Below are 24,127 nucleotides of genomic sequence, written 5' to 3' on the forward strand. Positions count from 1 at the left end.
TGCAACTAATCCCAATGCAATGCTCGTTAAAAGCTGTCAAAACCATTTCCTGCTGGATAAATACAGTCCCGATATGCTTGATCAAATCCAACCACATCGACACGGGGGAGCCCGGAATGCTTGTTAAAGGGAGCGGCCTGTCAAAGTGGCTCCGGAGACCCGGCAGACGGACTCTCTAGCCAGCCATGGCTACGATCTCGGCTAAATATGTGAGTGGCAGACTGCACACGTTGACCCCGCAAATTCGGGAGCGCGCCTCTCGCTTCTTCCGAGAAAAAAAGAAAATGGCGGCCTTGCGGATGTCATACCCGCCCGCAGATGAGGGACCACAGGAAAGAATGCGTAATCAATATGGGCCCCAGATGCCAGGCTGGGAGGCTGCATTAGGAAAGGATTACGGAAAAGAAGCATGAGGGAAAGCCGCACATGGGCAATTACTTCGTATTCCCGTTCCTACGCTTTCTTTTTTTTTTTTTTTAAACAAAGTTTGACCAGTGGGCCACAATCAGTCCGAGCGATGGATCAAAGCGGAGCATAAATTAATTGAGCACGTTGATTCCCCGACTGGGGAATCGTTGGAGTGTCACTGCTGCCTTTTTCATCCTTTAGATGACAGACTGCGTATCCTCAAGAGGCGAATGAACTCGGAATTCAGGAGCAAAAATTAAATTGGATGGTTGTGTTTATAAAATCAAGTTGCGAGCAGCCCCGCGTCGACATGTTGGCCCTTCACGCAAGGATGTTGATTCGCAAGCAAGATGCTGAAAAACTCCGGTGCCGGGTTGTTTTACCGACCCAAAGACGATAACTAGAGCTGTCAACAAGCACAACGAAACTGAAAATATATCAACCAACCAACATCTTGTAGTGAGAGGAGACACGGGTCAATTAAAAAAGCTAATCTTTATGGAATGGAAAGTATTTTCTCTACTTTCCAGTCTCCAACCAAAATCAAATGCTTCTTTCTGCCTGTCAGTATATGAACCAGGAAGTAAATTTGTTAACATAAAAAAAAAATACAGTCATCACCACCTAAATTCAGTCCCTTCAATAAGCATCTCTGTCCAAAGTGGACCAGCAAAAAAGCCATCACTTAAAAAACACATGAGGACACATTTTGGGTTTCCCACACAAATCGACAGAATTATGATTGGTTAAGCCATTTCTTCTTATCGTTTTGCACTTTCATTTACCAACATGAGAAGGGGTAAAACATCAGAAACACCTCCGCCCACTAAGACGCAGTGAAGGTCGACCCGAGGAAAGACACGTACTTAAAAGTGTGCTGAGTGGACGTTTATATTGGATTTGCTGGAGGAGCAACAAGCACGCTGAGTCATTCCGTCTCCAAGCCAAGAAAGAAAACGGCAAAGAAGTGCTGGCTTTAAAAATTCACATTTAATTGGACTTAATGGTACTTGCCTCCAAGCCAGAGGCTGATCGGGACCTACTGTCGGACCCGTGTTGTCTTACAGTCCAACAAGAGTACGCAAGCGCCAACGACCTGAAGCGCTCGTGTGGGCTATTCAAAATGTTCACGGCAAACATTCTCCGGCAGATCTCAGACAGCCGGCTGTTGAAAAGGAACGGCGGCGTCGAGGGTATGCTTGCGTTTACGTCTGAGTGCAAAAAAAACCTTGGCGCGGCTTCTCTGGGCAGCGCCGCTAGCGCTCGGGTGTCCACGCGCTTACGCTGGCGTACGTGACGAAAGTTTAGAAACTACAGCTGCGGATGTGAGGTATTATTAAATTGCTCAGCGAAGACTCGGTGGAGCCACTTCTTCATGCGGCCGAGGCGCGGAGACACCAGCGCGAGCCGGGCTGTGCGGGGGGAGGGGGGGGGAGGCGTGGCTTGCCTTCCAGAAAAACGGGAGATCCAACGAGCCTCCCAAATCTGCCCACTGGAAAATATGAAAGCGGCGGGCTTTTTTCTATTTATTTTTTAAGGCATGCCGCGTGTTGCGGCAGAAAAAATGTGGTGAAAAGTCATCATGAAAGGAGCCGCGGCTGCCAAAGAGCTTCTGACTTCCACAGAGGAACATTTGTGCAATGTTTGCCGGCCACTTCAAATTGCACTTCCACTGTCAAAACGGTGCCGGGTAACAAAAGCCCCTTTCACACCGCCTTCAGTGCATCCGCTGCCTTGACTGAGACTGAGACTGCATTTATTTGTTTGTGTCTTTCCAATGGCAATGATACCACGACATATTAGGGCCACGTATAAATATAGATATTTTTTTAATATTCCACGGGAAAAACTCGCAAATTTGCCACTTTATAAAGTGCCACTTTGGAGCAGCGGTGGGCAAACTCGGTCCTCGAGGGCCCGGCCGGCGTCCTGCAGGTTTTGGAGGTTTCCCTGCTGCAACGCAGCTGATTCCAATCAACAGGATCGTTACCGGGCTTATGCAGAACTAGCTGATGAGCTTATCATATATCAGCTGTGTTGGAGAAGGGTAACATCCAAGCCCTGGAGGAGCGGATCTCGCCATTCCTGATCCAACCCAATAAAAATACAGTGGGAAAACCAGATCAACGATCCAAAACCTACTAAAAAACGGACTCTCTTCATGTAAACATGGCTTTTGCCAATCACTGACTAGATCCTCTCCACATTCCAACAGGTTGAGCGCATTAGAGCGACCTCCTGTCCAGCTCTGACTGACAACGACCTTCTCACATTCCAGTTCCTCGATTGCCATCTGTTACGTTTTAGCATCCGACATCAGGATCCCCGACAGACGTCCGCAGACCCGTTTTGCTCCGAATGTGGAGAGATGATTGTGACGGGGGCTGATGGGGGGGGGGGGGGGGGTTGGACGTGTGGGCGGGGCTCGGGAGGAGTGGGGAGGATGACGAGGTCTGCACAAGACAGCTGTGATGACAAATGCTTTTTGGAAATAACCGCCCGCAGGACATTTGTTCTTCCTGAATGTCATCGATTGCCTCAACCTCATCCGTTTTTTCAAACGTGACATCACTACTTTCACTCTGTATTCTTATTAGCTCCATCGTTTAATAACATCAAACAGTCAAAGGTTTGCCTTTTGTCAAGTAGACGTGGTGTCAGAATCAGAACGGTGTGTGAGGGCCGGTTGAAGTCCACTGGCCAATTTGTGAGCTTTCTGAGCTGCAACAGTGCTTGTACGCTGTGAAAGGGGGGGGGGGGGGGCGCTCAAAGCCCCACAACTGTGTGGATGCGCACTACGAGTACAGACCTACATTCTGTCACAGGTGACCTAATAACTTCAGAACTTTCCGTTTCCTGGCTAGACTGTGGAATTATGCTACAACCGACTCTTCCATTATCTGGACAGTGTCATTGAAGGACCCGGAGGGGGACGACGTGACCCAGAAATGGCCGAGACGGAAGGCTGAAGTGAAATTGCGAAGGGTTTGTGCCGATGCCGTCGAACGAGGACTGAACGTGAAGTCAACGTTTGATCAACATCGGTCATGAAAAAAGATTTCATTTTGATCAACCGCATGTTTTTGAGTCGGGTCACGGCAGCATCGACGCGGGACGTTGACCTTTGATCCTTGCTTTATGCTATGTCGGAATCCTTCCAACATTTGCAGCAAAATGGCCAATTAGCATGCGGCTAATAAGCCACATGCTAATTGTGTGCTTTCCTTTGCCGTACTGAAAACATGAATGACAGCAGAAAGATTTTTGTTTCGTGATGTCAAACAAAACAAGACCTTCTTGCAAAACCTTATTTGCTCCATTTCTTTCCACTTCACTCAAGTGGCAAAATTCCGAAGCTTGTTGGCATCTCAAATGTTGGCGCAAGCGAGCACATTTACCTCGAAAAACTCAAAACTGGGCCACTTTTAGTCAAAGGTCTCCAGAACTATCCTTAGTTACCTACCAACTTTCAATTTGTATATTTCTATGCTTACGGTTTATTTCAATAAATTCCAGATAATTCCAATACATTTCTGTCCACTCCCACATGGAAAGTTTCATTTTTTTTACCACCCTACGTTTGAATAACATTTTTTATTTTCCTCCACGACGACACCAAAGTCAAGCAAACAACGGATGAGGCGGCTCGAGTATCCAGATGTTGAAACCGTGTCCAAAAAACGTCAGGTAGATCAACGCCGGCTGTCAGGGAAAGAAACGATTACAAGTGAAGTCGGCGCATTTTGAGTCTCACGGGTGACATTTCAGAGCGCACCGGCTGATGTTTGCTCGACGCGGCAGGATTAAGACGTGCAATCAAATGCAAATGTGAGTCCTTCGCGCCCCGAGCCAAAGAGAAGCCGGCGTTGAGCCAGCGGAGCTACAATTGTTATTCAATTAGAGCTTTCCCTCAAGCCGCACAGCGGTGGCGATGTGGGAGGCGACTGATATGCAGACCCTCAATGCCGGCTTGAAAGCTTTTTTCCGGGGGGGGGGGGGGGGGGGGTCGCTTATCATGCGTGTTCAAAGCCTCGTGGAATTTTTTGACACGCCAGAAAAAAAAGCCGACGGTACAGAGTGTGATCAACACAACACAAGTCACGTCAAGGAAGAAAATTGTCCGGACACAAAAGGTAGCGCTCGTGTGTGAACAAGTTTGCGGTGGAAAAACGGATCTTTTCACAAAAAGCTCCTTTTCTTCTTTTCTTTTCAATTTTCCCTCAATGTCACTCAAATGACCTATTTTCAAATGGTGATTACTAAAGAACGGAATAAGGTAGAAACATACTTTTTTTTCTAATGAAAGAATGGAATATTTTCTTCGGTTGTGTAGTCAAAGTACACAACATTCTGTTTGCCGTGAAAGATGAGTTAAAATGCTCGAAATCGTCTGGCACTGCCGGGTTGTTTTTTTTTTTTTGATAACGTGTGGCAATAAAAGAGTTCATGGCAATATTGGGAAATTAAAAAAACTAATTAATTAATGGCACCCATCCATAAATGTTTGTAACGGCCACCATATGGTGTCAAAGTGTTTTTTTAGACAAGGCTATGGCTTAACTCAGGGATAGGCAAATTGGGTCCTAGAGAGCCGCAGTCCTGCATGTTTTCGGTGTCTCCTGCCTCCAACCCAGGTGTTTCAAATCATCAGCTCATAATTACGTTCTGCAGGAGCGTCTCAGCTGTGTTGGAGGAGGGAGACATCAAAAACATGCAGGACTGCGGCTCTCTCGGACCCAACTTGCCTACCCCTGGCCTGACTGAATGGAGCTCTTTTCTTGCCCCCCAAAATGGCGCCGTAGTACACGTGTACCGTTAACACTTTTAGTACATTTGATTTTCTTGATCTTCCGTTGCTGTTTTGAAACCAAAGCAAGGGGGAAATTGACAAAGTCATTTGGGGGGGGGGGGGGGGGGTTGCGTTCCAAGAACAAAGCACAATCGACTGTGTAGTACTGATATGCTAATCAACAACACTCGGGTTGACTTTGTTTATCCCGGCGGTGACGTCGGGTTTACGCAACGATTAGTCGGACTCTTTTTTTTTTTTTGGGCCGCTCCCCCGTCGCTGTGGTTTCATGCGAATGGTGGGAAGGAAGCACCGCTATCATCGTGGATCTCAAGGTCACCTTCTCATTAATTATGTTTTGTCGCGCCTCTTCGATGGATTTATTTTTTTTTTATTGCCTTGACAGAAGGCGGCAATCGGGATGACAATTTGCTGACGCAGCAGCGGCCAATAATAGCTTTAGGATGAGCGGGGCGACAAGAGAAGAAAAGTTGAAGATACGAAGCGTTTGATGGTTTTAACTGTCAGCAAAAGGGAATATTAACTACGACAATAAAGCAGAAGGGGGAGGGAGCAAAGACATTCATCAACTAATTAGCAGTCTCTCTTTTAACTGCTAATTGAATCTGCGCCTCTCAGCCCTTCTTTGGGCATTTCTCCCCGCTGTCACTTATCAGTAAAGACGGGGGGGGGGGGGGGGCAGGGTTAGCTTTTGAAAAGTCGCGAACAGAACGACGGTCAATCAGAGCGGTGAGGAGGACTGAGTTGGGGACGGGGGGTATCATTATATCCGGGAAGGGACAGCTTCAGTGCCGTCTCTGGGTGCCCCCATTATGGAAATTTTTTTTTTTTTTTGCTGCAGTTCTGATTGTAAGTGAAAGGAGCGATGGCATAATCATACGACACCTGAGTAAGTACTGTCTACCAAATCACAACAGACTTTTGACTGTGGGTAATTTCTAGTCTTGTGCAAGGTGGCGGCTTAGCATGAAGAACTGGCAAGCAGAGTACATACACCGTACAATGTGTAACGGACTTTGTTGACTGTGGCGTAAGTTGTGAAGAACTGACAAAAGCAATGGCATAAACATACGGCACCAAAGCACATGTGCCAGTGCATAACAGAACCTTCCATGGAGATTTTGGGCTGTGGTTTATTTGCAGTTTTGCCATTTTTTATATTGTGCAAAAGAGGCGTTCATCATGAATATTAGAGAACTAATTGCATAATCATAAGACACCTAGCTACATATTCCGATGCCTAACAGGAACTTTTTTTTTTTTATGTGGATCATTTCTGGTCTTTCTGTTTAGTTCTCTTATGCAAGGTGGAGGTTATCATAAATAACATGTGAGAGGACGAATGGCATAATCATAAGACACCTAGGTACAGATGCCAATGCAAAACAGAACCTTCATTGGAGATTTTTGGCCATGATTTATTTGTAGTTTTGCCATTTTTTATTTTGTGCAAAAGAGGCGTTCATCATGAATATTAGAGAAGTAATGGCATAATCATAAGACACCTAGCTACATATTCCGATGCCTAACAGGAACTTTTTTTTTTTATGTGGATCATTTCTGGTCTTTCTGTTTAGTTCTCTTATGCAAGGTGGAGGTTATCATAAATAACATGTGAGAGGACGAATGGCATAATCATAAGACACCTAGGTACAGATGCCAATGCAAAACAGAACCTTCATTGGAGACTTTTGGCCAGGATTTATTTGTAGTTTTGCCATTTTTTATATTGCGCAAGATAGCAGCTATCATGAATAAAATGTGAGAGGACCAATGGCATAATCATAAGACACCTAGATATATATGCCGATGTGTAAAAGGGACTTTTTTCATGTGGGTTCTTTCTGGTCTGTCTTGTTGATTTCTATTGTCCAAGGCAGCAGTGATCCGGATAACAACACCAATCTCGAGTCTGCATCATCAATCACACCATCCGAACGTACGTTACCGGACTTGAAGCTGTCAAGTGGGCTCAAGCCCGGTTCGAATGACCAACTGGGAGTACAGGAAACCTTTCTGAGTGATCCTGGGAAGAAAAAAAAAACAAAGCAGCACCACACTGGCGCTTTGTAGCAGCTCCCTCCATTTACGCAGCACTTCCAAAAATCAACATCAGCTCTGCCCAGATGTCCACTTTTGAGACGAGACCTCCACCGCCATCAGCACATTTGGGAGGAGCTGCGGGAATACGCAGCGCCAGCGGGGGTTTCCCCTGCCCCGTCCTTCCCCTTCTTATTCTGTCCCCCCCCCCCCCGAATTCAAGCCTCTGGGGTCGGCTTTGTTAGGTACCATCGACCCCCACCCGCCTTAAGACTCTGGCCAATCCTTCCCCTCCTCCATGCCTGACAATGGACCCGTTAAGGCAACACAATGCGGCCTCCCCGTTGCCGTCCCCGCAGGGTCTTGTGCGTGTCGACCTGCTTTATGGGAGAAAGCACTTAAAAAAAAAAAAAGTCTTAAAAAAACAGCCCAAAACTAAATATAATGGGGGTTTTCTTTGGTTGGGTTTTAACTGTTTACTCATTTGTGTATTTTCAGGATTTGAAAACCGAACTGTCATTCGGAAACAAAACTAAGCTTGAAACTCATTTAAAACCCCAAACCTGCCTTTAATTCAACTTGATTTGAAACACTATTCTAACGCAGTCTTGAATATTTTATTTGAGATGCAATTTGGAACCCTATCCTGACAGAAAACAGATATCAAGTACCGATACCACTAATGCCTGTCATACATAAAATTTCAATGAACGCAATCACAGAATATTCTGAGCAAACCTGTTTCTGTCTTTTAGACACAGTTCAGCACCAACGACGAACAAGGAAGACTTCAACTTCATGTCAGATTTTGCTTTTTGCTCAGTGGCTGGTATCGTCATCCTCGACGAGTACCCGATATGGGCCCAGTACCGTTACTCACCCATCCCTAATTGTACCTTAAATCACTCTTGGAACTATCATTTGAAACCCTAACCCTTGTTTGAAACACTAACTTAAACTTGGAACCCTACTTTGAAAATGTAATCCAGTCTTGAAAAGCCGATACCGTTTTTGCTGATTTATTCTGCTTTCCACTGACATCTGCAAGAGTGAAATTCTGTCTTGATGAGTCCACGTGAATTAAGCTTGTCAGAGAGCACCGGGTACGGATTAGCGTTACGTAACCGCGTTAGCAGGCATGCACAAGCTTTTATTCTGCAATTTTTCATTACAGGAAGCAGAGCCATGGGAATTGCAAGCGTGCCGGTTTTTGTTTTGCTCTTCCAAACAGAAAGCAGACCTTTCATCCCGCAGCGAGACTCTCGTTTATCACGTCCGTCGGGATGTTTGTCCTCCAATCGAGTGTCAGGAGCCACATGCGCTAAGTATTGCGAGCGGGCGAGCGAGCGGGCGAGCGAGCGGGCGAGCGAGCGAGCCTGCTGCTGCCTTCCATCGGCCGCAGCCAAAGAAAGAAGAAGCTCATTGCAAATTAGAGCTGGCAAACCTAATCGATTCATCGACAAGTAATCGATTATCAAATTAATCAACAACTATTTTAATAATCGGGTTATCATTTGGAGCCATTTTTTTTTTTTTATAAAAAATTGTCCAAATCCTGTTTTTTGCTTATCAACATGTAATCGTTGACTGATTATGAAGAAAACACTTTGAAAAAAAACCACTTTGAAGACTGATTATCTTCTGTTTAAGCAACAAAAGTCATTTGTAAACATCAGTTTTGACTCTGGAAAGCAATGACTCAACAGGTGACATCGAGTACGACATAAACACCAACCACTGGTTAATAAACAGTAATCAGAGGGGACAAATGTTTTGTAATACACTAACGCAAACTTAAAATGAATCAGATGAGCGGATTCATCGAGTGAATAATCAATAGATTGATTCTAAAAAATATTCGATAGCTGCTTGTCTGTCGTTGCTCGTGACGCCGATGGTCAAGTTGACACGCGATCTGCCACCAACAAGCTGCTTCCCAAGGAGTCAAGAGTTACAAACCTTCATCTAAGCACCCTCCATTCATTTAGATGGAAAAGTAGAACTAATGATATCCAATGAAAAAATGAAAAAATAATTGATTCATTAATTAATTAATTAATAGCGCCACCTAGGTATGCAGTACCCACCATTCTTTTACATGGAAAAGTGCAACTATGATAGTCAGTTGGTATACATTTATATCCCTTAGCATAATTGCCATTTACAGTCAGAGGTGGGACTCAAACCCGCGACCGCATGTTGTTACTGGACATTGCACTTTATGAAGTGAGCCACTTTCCGCATTCCCGCAATAATCATGCCTTGCCCTCGCTGTGATCTTCAATCGTCTGACTTCCCCTGACACACATTTAAGGCAAACTGCCTCCGCAACCGATGACAATGTGCGGACATGAGATGGATTCGCTAATTAATCCAATTAGGATCATTTTTGCTTCATTAAAGAGCAGCACTCGGCAGGGGTGTCGCGTTACTAGATCATTAAGGCTCTCATTTATCTGCGCCCTAATGCTTATCTTGTCACTCGTTACGGATTTCGTCACGCTTCTCACGATCTTTCGCCAAAGCAGAATTTGCCTAATCTCTGATCGGAGGCTTTACAAGCGTGTTGGATTGGGATTAGGAGGGAAGCACTGGCGGATGGAATCGAGATCGGGCGTCATACGGGAAGCCTCAAACTACGAGCCAGAACCGAAAATCCTCAATTTTTAGTCTAACCCAATTGGAAATCAAGCTTGAAATCTTAATTTCTAAACCTGAATCATTGTTTTGAGACCCTAATTCTTGTCCCCAAACCGTACTTTGAAACTTCAACAATGGTTTGGAACCTGAACTTGATCAACCTGACACTGGTTTGAAAAACGAATTTTGAAGCCCCAACCCTGACCCAAACCTAACTGTGATTTGAAGCCTCATTTTTGTTTCAAACCCTGATCTGAACCTAACCTGTGTGTGAAAACACATCCCAGTCTGAAAAATCGAACAATTTGAAACCCTAACCTTGGCTCCAAATTTCAAACGTAAGGCCTACGCCAAGAATGGAACAAAATTGCAAATCCTAACTTTGGCTTCATTCACTAATTTAAAAAAGCTCATCCTTGTTTGCAACCTTAGCCCAGTCTTAAAATCATAATTTGAAACCCTACCACTGACTTTGAAACCCTTATCCTTGTTTGGAATCCCAAAACCCCAAATTCAAACTCTCCATTTGAAACCAATTTGGAACCCTAACACGGTCTTGGAGCCCCAATTTAAAACCCTGACTTTCGTGTAGAATCCCAACTGTGGCTTCAAACATGCATTTTTGTTGGAAAACCAATTTGAATCCTTAATGTCACTTTGAAACCAATTTGTTATGCTTTTTTAGAAATCTAATTTAAAATCTTCACTTTTTCTTGAAATCGTAATTGAGGCTTGGAACCCAATTTGAAACCTTCAATTTGGCTTATAATACTAATTTGAAACCTTAATCTTTCTTTGAAACCGTAACGCAGGCCCTAAAAACTAAAGCCCTAATTGTGTTATGAAACCCTCCCTTGTTTGAAATCCTAAACCAGGCTGCAAGTCCTACTTTGAAAGCAGAACTTCAAATACTGGTCCTAATTGAAAACTCTCAACTTGAAGCCCTAATTTGAAACCGTCACTGGTTTGCCGGCCCAATCGCAGTTTTTCGGTTTTCCTGGACTGAAGCGAGGTTGCGTGGAAGGATTTTGTTGCCTGGTGGGTTGCAAGCTGAGTGAGTGTCAGAGGGCGACATTGATGCGTCTCGCTTGCGCCGGGCGGCCATTAATTGGCCGAGGGGGCCGGCTGTGCGGCGGCGTCATGTCGGAGGCCGCAATTTATCAGCACTTACAACAAGCCCATTTGTCAAGACGGCGCAAGGATCGAACGCCACCTCCGCCTTTCCCATCAAGGCGAGTCACAAGCCAAATCATTTCCCGACGCTTGATGTTCTTATCGCACAAAAGCCTTGCCGGCTTTCATAACGCGCCGCCACCTTTCGCCTCTGGCGTGACGAGCAATCGGCGTGCGAGATAACGAGCGTTTAACGCCGAGCAGTCGATAAAAGGCGCACGCGCGCCCGTTTACGAGCGGCTGACGGGCAAAGGTCGGCTTCTTGCGACTCTCCGCCGAGATGGCGCAAGCTGACGAAGATGCTGGGATGGCCACACCCGACTAAATGAAAAGCGCCATTTGAAACCCGAAGGCAGGTTTCAAACCCTTTTCCCGTCTGGAACCCCAATTTAAAACCCGAAAAACTGAAAGTTAACATGGTCTTCAAATCTTTATCTAAAAGCCTAAAACAGACTTCAAAACATAGTTTCAAACCCTGAACCCTGGCTTGAAACCCAAACTTAGAAGTCCAACCCTGGTCTGAAATAAAAATCGGAAACCCTCACTCTGGCTTCAAAGCAGAATCACAAACTTGTTTGAAGCCTAAACCTGAAACACTAAAATGACTTCAAATCCGAATTTGAATCCTTGACGCTTGTTTGAGACCCTAAACCCTTTGTTGGATCCCAAAACCTGGCTTCAAACCCTAATTTGGAACCCCAACTCTGTCTTCAGTCCAATTTGTAACACTAAATTTGCCACCCTAAATTTGGCTTTCAAATTTGAAACACTCATTTGGAACCTCAAAATTAAAACCCAAAATTTTCACCTAGTCTTGAAAGCACAAAAAAACTGAATTTGTCAATTCTTTTATAAATTTAAAATATTTTTTAGAGTAGCACTAAGGAACTTTTCAACCAAAATAAAATATTTTCATGCAACATGGACGAGTTGAATGGTACCTTTGCCATGGCCTGAGGGGGATCTGTATCATTTTGACTGGCACTAAACAACTTGTCCTCATGGGAAATGTGGTCTTCCTTCAGGTATAACATGACTGATTTTGTCCATATGGCGCCAACATAATCATCATAAACTGAAAGTTGCTTAGTGTTGCTTTAAAAAGGTTTTCTATTTTGCATTAATTTGACACTAATGTTTTCTCTTATTCTCTCTTCAAATGAATATCGGCTGGAAATATCGGTTATCGGCCTCCTTGACTATTAATAATTGGTATCGGCTTTGAAAAAAACATTTTTGCTCTATCACTACTTGAAAGCTAAATTCAAGTTGCTAAGCATCCAATTAGCAGCAAATGTGACATCTTTATTCTGGCAAGCGGCACCAAATCCAATTGAATTTGTGCGTCTAATCCACGTTGGCCTCTTTACGCACTTTCTCACACTCCCAAACAGGACGCGGCACCGTTTAGTCACTGCTGACCCCTGACCCGACTTCCTGTTTAGGTGGCGCTATCATTTTCCTGCATCTACAATTGCCTATCGTCGCGATGACCCGAAACAAGGATTTGTGGAGGACTTACAGCGTTTTAATGGGAGAATCCAATCTGGGAACTGACAAAGCCTTAGGACAAGATACGACAATAAAAAAGAATTAAAAAAAAAAAAAAAACTTCTGAGGACACACTTGCACTAACGTCTTTTAATGGGATGGCGGCCCAGAAGTCGGGAAGCAAGTGACCTGGAAAAGCTTGGATATCATGGTCCACAAGATCCAGAAAGAGGAAAGAGATAATAAGACGGCGCGGGAGGACAAAATACCAAAGACTCCCCCCCCGCCCCCCTCCCCCAAAGTTGTGGTACAGCCTGCACTTTTCCTATTATAAACAGGTCAGAGAGGAAATACAACGTCTGGATTAAGAACCGTGTTACTCGATACAGCGAAAGAGGAAATAAAACACTGAGCTCAGCAAAAAAAAACCATGGAGGTCGGGTGGGGGGGGTGTTGGGGGGGCTCATCCGTGAAGGATGGTGGCATCGGCGTGCGCATGACTTCATCGCTTCACGTTCGTCTCGCACGGCCAACAAATGTGCTTCGTGTCCTGGTGACAATTAAGCGCAAAATTCTTCAAAAGCGTTCCAACTCTCTGCTCAAGTAACTGCTAAGCGGCTTCTGATTTTGACTAGCAGTGCTTTAATGCGGACTACTTCAAGTGATGTGAGCTTGTGATGTTTTTTACCATTTTCAACAATTTTCAAAATTCACTAAAACATTTCAGTTCCAAAACACAAATAACTAATTTAGTGCTACAATCAAAAATAATAATTAGCTTCATTTCTTATGTTGTTCGTGAAACAGTAAGTGTGAAAATAGCAATACAAATATTCACTGAAAATTATTTTTCAACAAAAATGAGGATTTGTTTAACATCATTTTTTGTTTTGTAATGTGACTAACTAGCCTATAACTCAATACGGTAATATAGTGCTTTGTTTCCTTTTCTGTTTTTTTTTTTTTTTTTGGGGGGGGGGGATTACAAATGCATTCAAATGTAATTATCCAGCACCATTTTTTTTAACTACCATATTAGACTGCTTGTCATTAAGAGAGTATCTAGCTTCTGAAGTGCTTTAATGTGGACTAAATTTCAATGAATGCATGAATTAATTGCCTTTTTTTTTAATTACACCTTAATCTGGAAGTAATCATGAGCTTCATTTCCTATTTTTTCCCCCAGCCATCCATTTTCTGTACTGCTTGTGCTCATTAGGGTTGTCATGGTGACTCACTTCTGACCCGTGAGTCCCTCAAACCCGGTGAAGTTATGTTCGAATGTTCCCAAATTTAAAAAAACAAAAAAAAACAAGCTTCAAATGAAATAATCTGCACTTCATTCCTTATGGGTTGCTCTCCTCATTCCTTTGAAACAACTGCTGGTGGACTTGACTTGTGTTCTGCATGCATGTAGCCAGTGACTCCTGACTACTCAGGTGATAATCGTGCATAGCAAACAATAAGCATGAAAGACATTTGCATGATTTTCTTCCCACTCACCTGAGCACACATGGACAAATCCTAATAGCAATACAAATCCGGTCAAAGTTGGGGACATCATTCAACGCCTCTGTCGCTTTGCGCAAGTAATCCGAATTAATTCCAAAGGCGACTTTATGGACGTCAATGCATGTCCTCTTCCCGACAAACGTGTGGAATGAAAGCAAAAAAGTGTCCAGCGTGTAGAAGCATCCCGAGGTCGATGCCGCGTGCGTGTCCAACACTTCATTCAAACCATTTGGAAGAAAATGGGGAAGGGTGGGGGATAGTCTCAAAGAAAGCCAGAACAACGCGAAAACTTCCTTCCTCGCAAATCACATTATTCCAGTCCGATGTTGTGTCACCGGAGTTGGGGCAACTTTAGCAGGCACCGCCGTCCCGTCCCGTCCCGAACCGTCCAGTCCCGTCCGCGTCTCCACCAGCAACGCAAAAGAAAATCCAACGCAGTCACCGTAACTTTTCCATCCCACCTTTTCTTTCTTCTTCTTCTTCTTTTTTTAACACCCCGAGGCTTGGAAGCAGCGCAGCAGAGGGGAAAGCAGCAGCAGCAGCAGCAGCAGCAGCAGCAGCAGCGAGGTAAGCCGGGATCGCTGCTTTACTATTCAGGGGGAAAAGCAGGAATGGCTTCGTCTACTGCCATGAACACACACACATACACACACACACACACACACACTACACACACACACACACACACACTACACACACACACACACCACTCTTCTTCTTCCCCCCTCCTCCTCCTCCTGCTTCATGGAGATGTTTCCCAGTGTGGAAATTTAACCACTTCCTGTCTGCATAAGCACACGCGCGCACACCAAAGTTACTTAGTTATCATGATGATTTTTTTGTGGATGCGGTTTTCCCAAAATGGCGGTGCCACTGGGACGAAACGATAAGCTGTTATTATTGAAACGCTTCACTTATTATATAATGACCCTAACGCACGACGTTTAGTCTCCGAGGGTTTTAATATTCCCAGTAATACTTCAGCAGCACCATTTTTTTTTCTTAAGTTTTCACCTGTAAGGTTAATGTCCACTTAGTTTGTTATGTTTTGTTTTTTCTCCACAAGGCACTCATGTAGCATCAAATTACAAATTCATTGACATAGATTGAGCATTGAACATAGAAAAAAAAAAAGTCTATTCAAGCAGTAAAATGAAAAACACTTCACTGCTCAACAGAACAAAATCGAATACGTTGTAGCCTACTGTACTACCCAAAATGCATACCGGTACATTACTGTACCAATAAAATCAAGCATACAAATGACTATGTATATATTATTATATATGATAAGATTTTGTGTGCTTAAGATGTTAGCATGCTATGTTCCTAAGTACCTTAGTTACCCGTTTAGCTAGCTCATGGGGTAGCAAGTTAGCCGACTAGATAGATAGATAAGCATATTGATCTTTTGATTGACAGCTCTGGTGAACACAGGCTGAGCACTGCAATAATCATGGATAATTCAATGTTACTATTCAAAATCCAATGAACTGATTTTTCTGAACCACAATGTTTCCTACTCTAAATGGAAGAGCAAATGTGGGTTTAGGATTAACACCTTGATTAAAAATGATGTGACTTTTCCTCACAGTTACGTATTAACACTGTTAGCAGTCTAGCCTCCAGTCTGTTATTTCTTTGCCCTTTTTGATGAAGCAAAAGCTTAAAACCAAGCCGCCTCCTCCAGCTCGTGAATAATTCACAGTGATGCATTAAAAGATGATATAGGCGTGAAAGGGGAGGAAAGTTATGAGTGGCATGAAACAGACTAGCTGAAAGTCTCTCTCTCTCTCTCTCTTTGACTTTGTGTCTCCCAGAAGGAGCAACGAGCTGCTCTCAAGTTGCCAGCTGCACATTTGTTACCACGCAGCGACCTCTAGCGATGCTAACTTGAACTGACTCACAAAGCCTCCAAGCTTGAAGAGTACATACATGCATGTTTGGGGACTCGGAAAACCAGTGACTGGCCTTTTATTGTGGACAGTCTAAGGCACACCTGTGCACTAATCATGGTGTCTAATCAGCATCTTGATATGGCACACCTGTGAGGTGGGCTGGACTATTTCTGCAAAGGAGAAGTGCTCACTATCACAGGTTTAGACTGCTTTGTGAACAATATTTGAGAGAAATGGTGAAATTGTGTAAGTGGATAAAGTTTTAGATGTTTGAGTTCATCTCATAGATAGTGGGAGCAAAAACAAAAGTACTGCGTTCATATTTTTGTTGCGTATATATTTTCATTAGAGCATATGGGGGGAAATTGGGGGAAGGATCGTGTTCAACTTCAGAGCTTCAGCTCTAAATAGTAAGCAAGAGACATTAAAAACGAATGCATTAAAGGCAACAAGCAGCCATGTTGCATCAAGCCTATGCTAATTAGCATATACAGCGAGGAACAGTCCTCTCTCTCGTTAACACCCGATTCCCTTGATCAGAGCAGAACAACAAAGTGGGGGAAGAAAAAAGTCAAATTGTCATCAGTGTGTGATGCCACATTCAAAGTCGTTCGTTTGCAAAAAAAAAAACACATTGTGACATCCTTGACGTCGCGTGAAATCAAAAGTGTCACTTTCCACTTACTGTGAGGACATGTGGGCGCCTTCCCATTGGAACGCCGGGAGGAAAAGTTTCCGGGTAGCCGCTTGCACTTGTGTAAAGCGGAGAGGCGACGAAGACCCCTGCGGTGGTCTTCTCTGGGGACCCCCAGAGTGACCAGCGTGGCTAATAGCAAGACTAAAATCTGCATAGCGATCGTCCGTTTCAGCAGATAAGAACCCGATTCCGGAATCTTCCCGCTGCCTGCCGTTCATGCTGCCGCACTGACAAATGCACGAACCCCTGTGGGCTGGACCGACAATGTTTTCCCTCAAAGTATGCCGGCATCTTAATGAGAGCGTCCCTTAATACAATGTTCAATGGTAGCCCCCCCGCCCCCCCCCCCATTTAAATCTTACCATCCCATTCCTCAATGAGGCCTTTTCATGTGCCGTAACACTCCTTTTATTCATTTATTTTCCGTCTTTTCTTAGGATGTTTCTATACGGGGGATCCTGTTTTCTTCCACGCTGAGCTGCCATTCACACGCGTCGGACCCCGGCACAAAACCCAAGCCCCCCTTTGGCAAAGAGAGGTGAAGGAAAAGGAGTCTGCATTCCCTTACTGGCTAAGACGATTTAATGGCTTTCATTCCCTTCTCGCTCAAACTCCAAAGCGGATAAGGTCAATAAAACAAAGATGCTGCTGTTTAGACACAAAGAGAAAATGAAGACGTTTAGCGGGACGCTACAAGATAAAAGTTCAAGCGGGACTAATACTTTGTTTTGTCATTTGCGTCAAATAGATATTTGCTTCAAGACTTTCGTTACTGTTGTGGAGCGTTAATTTGCGACACACTATCGAGTCGACCCCCCAAAAAACATTTCACCCATTTACGGACTTTTCATCCGCCGTTGCAGTAAAAGTATCGCTTTGACGCCATTGAAGTGAGTTGAGGAACTTCATTTCGACAAAAGTCATTATTTGTCGCCATCCATAGGCAATGTAATTATAACACAGTATAAACTTTTTGGGGTATCAATTACGTGCGTGGGTTTACTGTACAGTACGTAAAATACAATTTGCCTTAAAAATGAAAAAATGCTTATTTAGTTATTTTACATTTTGGGACTTGTTGATTGCATGTTGATTCATTAATATCCTGAAAATGATATCTGGGAGGCCCCCATAAAATGTCCCCTCAAATGAATGTCAAGTTGACAAAATGACACCATTTTGTTATGAAGTCATTTTAGTTTGTGAACTGTAATGAATCCCATCATTTGGTTTATTTCCTTCAAAAGCAAACTTACTCTCTTAACATCTCTTGTTGAGGTTTTCCTTCTGTAATGAAAGTCATAAAATGTCCATTAAATAAAAAAAGAATTCAAAATCTCAAATGTTTGCCTGGAATTCCACCTTGTATCACAATTGATTTTAAAAGCTTCACTCACAGCAGTTTGAGTGAATGCATATTTATTTCTAAGGGCGTTTTTGGATGGCAGCCAAACTGTGAATCGGGACAGAAATGCCCAACAGCCTCCCTCTGATTTACCTGCAAAATGTTCAAAATGAAGAATGAAAGAACTCAATCACACAGAGTTCTTTTGTCTTGCTGTTTATCTGTTGAAAGCAGCTTTGGGATCGGACGCTCGCTGCCAAATCCCAGAGACAACAAATTTGTCTCTGCTGCTTTCTGTACATTTAAAAAAAAAAAGAAAAGAAAAAGAAAAGATGGCTCCTCAAGGACAGATGATACAAAGTGGAAGTTTTCACCAAACACAAACAACTTTGCCATGAAACTAATAATTATTTTTAATTATTGCTACTATTATTACTACTGTTAATAATGTTTCCACAAATGTTGGTGTTCTTTCCACATGCAATGACAAGAAATCAAATTCTTTACGATGAAACATTGCCAATCTGTCGGTCGTGTGTCCTTTTGAGCATTCGTACTTTTCTGTGCGTCTACATATGATAGACGTCAGCGATGACCAAATTTCATGCTGTCAAGTGAAGCGGGTTTCGGATCCACCCAGCAACACTTCCTCCTCCCCATTAGCGCGCGGCGTCCTCATGCTTGCAAGATGGATTCCATCTCTGTCAACAAACAAAGGTGTTTCCCTTTACAACTTCCTGTGGTCGGAATGTTGTCTGATTTATACGCGTGGCCTTGACGCCCCCCCGCCCTTGCGTGTCAGTCTGGTATGGACGCAACGCGAGGAGTGAAGGCGGGCCGGGCAGACATTAATTAGAGGTGGGGAGGAGACGGCAGACGACCTTGGCAAAAGGTAGATTGTATTTCTGTCGGTGAGGGCCGTCGCTAAAAGAGGCAACAAATCATCTCTGATTGCACGTCCAGGGAGCTTCCAAGAAGCGCCTGAAGGAAAAACATCAGATTGCAAAAGTGCCCTGACGGTTGCTTGGTGACAGTTACATATACTGTACGTCACGTGTAACTTGTAAACTGCATTTAGAATGAATCAATAATGAGAATGTGTAGTGAAGAAAATTTGGATGTTATGCTAAATGGATCGTAAACAATCTTAATGTTTTTTAATGTTGCAGGGAAATTTCCAACACGCTCAAAATTTCCTTGCAACAATAAAGACAGATTAGAGAACCATTAAGACTGTTTTAAGAACGTTAGGAAGCGCTACAATCTTGAACGCACCCTGATGTGAAATCAACATTTGCTAGCATCGCAAACGTTCCTCCCTCAGCGGGATACGGTTTTAAGACTGTTTAGAAAACAATTAAAACTGTTTAAAGAATGTTAGAGAACATTTAGCAAACGTGAGTGACCTCGAGTGAACCCTGATGTGAAATCAACATTTGCTAGCATCGTAAACGTTCCTCCCTCAGCGGGATACGGTTTTAAGACTGTTTAGAGAACAATAAAAACAGTTTTAAGAATGTTAGAGAATGTTTAGGAAATGTTGTGACCTTGAGTGAACCCTGATGTGAAATCAACATTTGCTAGCATCGTAAACGTTCCTCCCTCAGCGGGATACGGTTTTAAAACTGTTTAGAAAACAATTAAAACTGTTTAAAGAATGTTAGAGAACGTTTAGGAAACGTTGTGAGTGACCTCGAGTGAACCCTGCTGTGAAATCAACATTCGCTAGCATCGCAAACGTTCCTCCCTCAGTGGGATGCGGGCTTAACAGAACTCTCATGTGTCAAGCAAGTTTAAAGACCCGTAAAAGGAGTTCATCTAGGGGTTGCGATGACAACCTTATAACAATTAAGCGAGCAATGGAAACTTTCAAACTGAAACTTTGCTCGACTGCCAGCACATTTGCCTGAGGTCTGCTAACGGGGAGTTACATCTGAAACCAAACGTCCCAGAAAACACTACAACGACGAGCTTTAATCCTCTTGTAGTCAACGCCTTTAACGGGACCGACGAGACTGAACCAAACCCCCTGCATGAAAACTAAAACGCTTTCTTTTTCTTTCTGCGCAGCTGCCAAAACAAAACTGGCGCTGCGATGAGCGTAATAAATGTGAGCGATGGGATATCGGCTGGTGCTGACCTCACACCGCGCGGCCAGTCGGGGGAGCAGGTGCTGCTCAGATTTACGACCACGAAACACCAAGCCCTCCTCCCACCCTCCGTTTACTGCCTCTTACCGACATCCGATGACATTCACAAAAAGCCCTACCACTTGCTTCAAACCCGATACAAGACTTGAAACCCAAATTCAGCATGACTTGACCCTCATTAAATACAAGCGTTTTTTGCAACCGTATTTCACGCTTCAAACCCGATTTCAAACCCTGACTTCAAAACATAATCCAAACTTCAAACTCATTTGCAACGCTCGATGAAAGCGTTCAACCTGGTGTGAAACCTTTCACCAGACCTAAAACCTTCCTTTGAAGCCATAATCACAAATCCATTTCCAACAATATACTAAATGATTCCTCAAGTACATTTCCTGTCCAGTTGCGAGTGCTAACTGATCTCTCACATTTAATTAGAGCAGTTTTTTGCTGAAGACACTCGTATTTGTCTCCAATTTAAGTTCAGCGGGGAGAACATTCCAGAGTTGAAACCCGAACCTTGGCTCGCAAAAAAATACAAATAAATGAACACACGCTCTGCTTCACTATTTCATCCACTGGGACGTATGAAATAGTAAAACACGATATATGTGTAGTGTATTTATTTATTTATTTTTCAAACCCTACTTCAGGCTTTCATGACTGCGTACTGTACACGTCAACAAAGCAAACTCGACAGAACAAAGCGATTTCAGATTCCCTCGATAAATTGTACCTTTCACAAGGAGGAGCCCGTTTCAAACAGACGCGTCCATTTCGTCCCCGTCTTCACACTGCAGAGCCCGCACGGCTCGTCGGGCCCTTTCCCAAACTAAAGTAACCCGCGTGAATGGGGGAGACGAGAATGAAATTGGAAGGGGAACAAAAATCCCCGTTGTCCCGTCAGGGTTAGCTCGAGTGCGGTTGCCATGGCAGACGGCGAGCGCTGCCGAACGAGGCCACGGGAGCTCGCCGTGAAGATGACAACGTTGTGGAGATGGAAAGCATAGAGAGTTTGAAACCAATGAAACCTTAACCTTGCCTTAACTCTTTGACTGCCAAACGTTTTCAGAAAAGGGATGCCGTGGGTGCCAGCCGATTTAAGCATTTTGACTGATCTTTCAAGGTCCACAGAAAATGATGTGTTTGGACTATGGAAACACACATACTACCAAATGAAAGATTGGACTCTCACCTTTCATCAGAAAAAAAAGTTTGTTTCTACCTTATTCCGTTTTTCAGTAATCAACAATAGAAAATGGTTAGTTTCACCTCTGTTTTGAAACAAACGTCTTTTAACGTCTTTGGCACTCCTCCATAGGATTTTACTAAACGTTATTTAACGTTTTTGGCAGTCAAAGAGTTAAAAACTTAACCCTGGCTTGAAACCCAAACTGTGGTGCAAACCCGTAACAATTCTATAAAACCCGGACTTGAAACCTTCAAGCATTTTTGCAGCCCTACTTCTAAATCCAGACCCTTATTTGACTTACTTATATTTAACTTAATCTTAGCTTTAAAGCTTACTTTGAAAATCCAAAGAGTACAAATGCAGCAGCCGAGCATCTCCCTAAACTTTCCTTGGACTGCACATGGACGTTGTTCGTTCCCCAACAACATGTCAGCTTTCTTTCTCCGTTCATTGATCATCCGCACCCTTCGTGATGCTCGCATTCTGACAACAAAAAAAAAAACAAACAACCAACAAGGTCTATCTGTGTTGGGCGTGCTCTTTTGTGCTTCGCAGTGGCGACGGAGTTGTGAATATTCCCTGTGAAGTCCCGCTCAGCCTCTCATGTCGGCAAAAGGAACAAAGCTGTGCGCGGCGCGTGTGTTAGCTCGTAGCTCTCATTCATTATGGATGCGATTGGCCGCTAAACTATTTGGAGGGAGCCGTGAAAGCTTTCAAAGTGTTGCCAAATTCTGGCTCACCTTACAAAACCGTTGGGAACTCTAACACTTGTTTGAAACTCCAACCTTTGTCTGAAGGGGGGACGCCAAACTGAAGGACACTCAGAGACTGGAGAAAGTCATCAGGAAGACCCCTCGTCCATCGCTGATGTCAAGCCGGACGCGACCTGTGGCATCGGCGGCAGACAGCCTTCAAAACCCAATTGGAAACACTAACGTATCTTGAATGATGAACACAAGGCTTGAAATCCTAATTCCAAACCATAATACGGTCTTGAAACACAACTTTGAAGTCTTTGCCCCTGTTTAAGCTTAGCACTGTCTTAAAAGCATTATTTGAAATGCAAAGCCTCGTTTGGAAATCAAGCCCAGGTTGGAATTGCTCGTTTGAAATCCTGACTATGGTTTGAAACCCCAACTCTCATTTGAAATCCTAAACTGATCCAGGTCTGTGCCAGCTGTTTGTCATTTACTATAAATCCTCACATATTTGCAGATTTCGAGTACACATGCATTTGCGGTATGTCTGCCCAAATAGTCCAAAACTATTACGACTGCTTGTCACTGGTCAAAGGCAATTACAAACCTTATTGGGTCTTTTCCTTGCGGATTTCCGCTTTTCGGGACAACACTCGGCCTTCAGCGCAAGCGGAACGAGTGTCGGCCTTGCTTTCAATCCCCTCACACGTTCACGAGCCAATGAGCCCACAAAGACGAAGCGGCCCTGCGATACGCCGTCACGTTCGCTTTGATATCAAGCAAAGGTCAGCGAGGAGTCGCAATCAAACACGAGACGAGTCGACCTCTCAGACACGTAACGTCCCCGCTAATGCCCGTCAGCGGCGCTACGCTCCAGCGGCTGCTTAAAAGCGACAGCTGTCCAGATTGTGTCAGCGTTCCCCGAAGCGAGCGCTCGCGGGGCATTAGGACGCATCAGGCTCATTTCCGACTCGCCGAGCGGCCCCCATCGATTGGCTTCATTCTCATGCGCTGATGGGATTAAAAATGGCCGGATTAGGAATGAACTCGTGGCGCCATTAAATACTATCAGAGAAACCATCATTTAAAGAAAAGGCTTTGCTTTAGCGTGTTAGCAGTTAGCATCTTCATGCATGCTTACACTCAAATAAATAACCCAAACAATTAGCCAACATAACCCACAAGGCAACCCAATTATTTGGGGTTGTTTTGTGGGTTATTTATTTGACTCCTCTGTTTGGGTTAATAATAACCCAACTGAATTGAGTCAAAAATTAACCTAGCCAGCATTTTGAGTTATTTAACCCAAAATGTTGTGTCAAATTAAATGAATAACCTTGTGGGTTATTCATTGGAACCAACTGTTTGGGTTAATTAAATAACCCAATTCAATTGGGTAAAAAATGAGCCAACCTATCTTGAGTTATTTAGCCCAAAAAGTTGGGTCAAACGAAATCATTAACCTACAAAGTAACCTAGTTTTCGGGTTGTTTTGTGGGTTATTCATTGCACCCAACTTTTTGGATTCATTGAATAGCCCAATTGAATTGGGTAAAAAATGAACCGACCCAACTTTGAATTATTTAACCCAAAAAACTTGGGCTAAATTAAATTAATAACCTACGAGGCAACCCAATTATTTGGGATTGTTTTGTGGGTTATTTATTTGACTGATCTTTTTGGGTTAATTTAACCCAACTAGATTGAGTCAAAAATTAGCCCATCCAACTTTTTTGTTATTTGGCCCAAAATGTTGGGTGAAATTAAATTAATAACCCACAAAGCAATCCAATTTGTTTGGGTTGTTTTACTGGTTATTCATTTGTCCCAACTTTTTGGGTGAATAGAGTCACCCAAAAAGTTGGGCCCGTCTCTTTTTGACCCAATTTGTGTTCATTTTGACCAAACTGTTTTCAGAGCGTAATAATTCCCTGCCTAGTTTAGTCATTTGACTGAAGTCTTTTGTACTCAGCACAAATGAGTATCATATACATTTTTTCCTTACACCCTTCGTCGAAATGTAGAAAGGCAAAACCCGTACTCGTACAACACTGACATAAGCAACAAATAAAT

At 43.6% G+C, this 24,127-nt stretch overlaps 1 protein-coding gene and 1 long non-coding RNA gene across 3 annotated transcripts in view; both read right to left on the reverse strand.

Moving 5' to 3' along the window:
• The window catches only part of robo1 (roundabout, axon guidance receptor, homolog 1 (Drosophila)), a 251,878-nt gene that overhangs the window by 139,050 nt on the left and 88,701 nt on the right, over positions 1-24,127 (reverse strand). The window lies entirely within an intron of this gene.
• On the reverse strand, positions 17,647-22,762 carry LOC144051837 (uncharacterized). The gene is made up of 3 exons (XR_013294051.1): positions 22,662-22,762; positions 22,142-22,242; positions 17,647-18,715 (listed from the first exon to the last, which is right to left on the reverse strand). It is a non-coding gene; the product is annotated as an uncharacterized LOC144051837 (long non-coding RNA).

The sequence above is a fragment of the Vanacampus margaritifer genome, chromosome 5 (genome assembly GCF_051991255.1).
Source record: "Vanacampus margaritifer isolate UIUO_Vmar chromosome 5, RoL_Vmar_1.0, whole genome shotgun sequence".
Lineage (NCBI taxonomy): Eukaryota > Metazoa > Chordata > Actinopteri > Syngnathiformes > Syngnathidae > Vanacampus > Vanacampus margaritifer.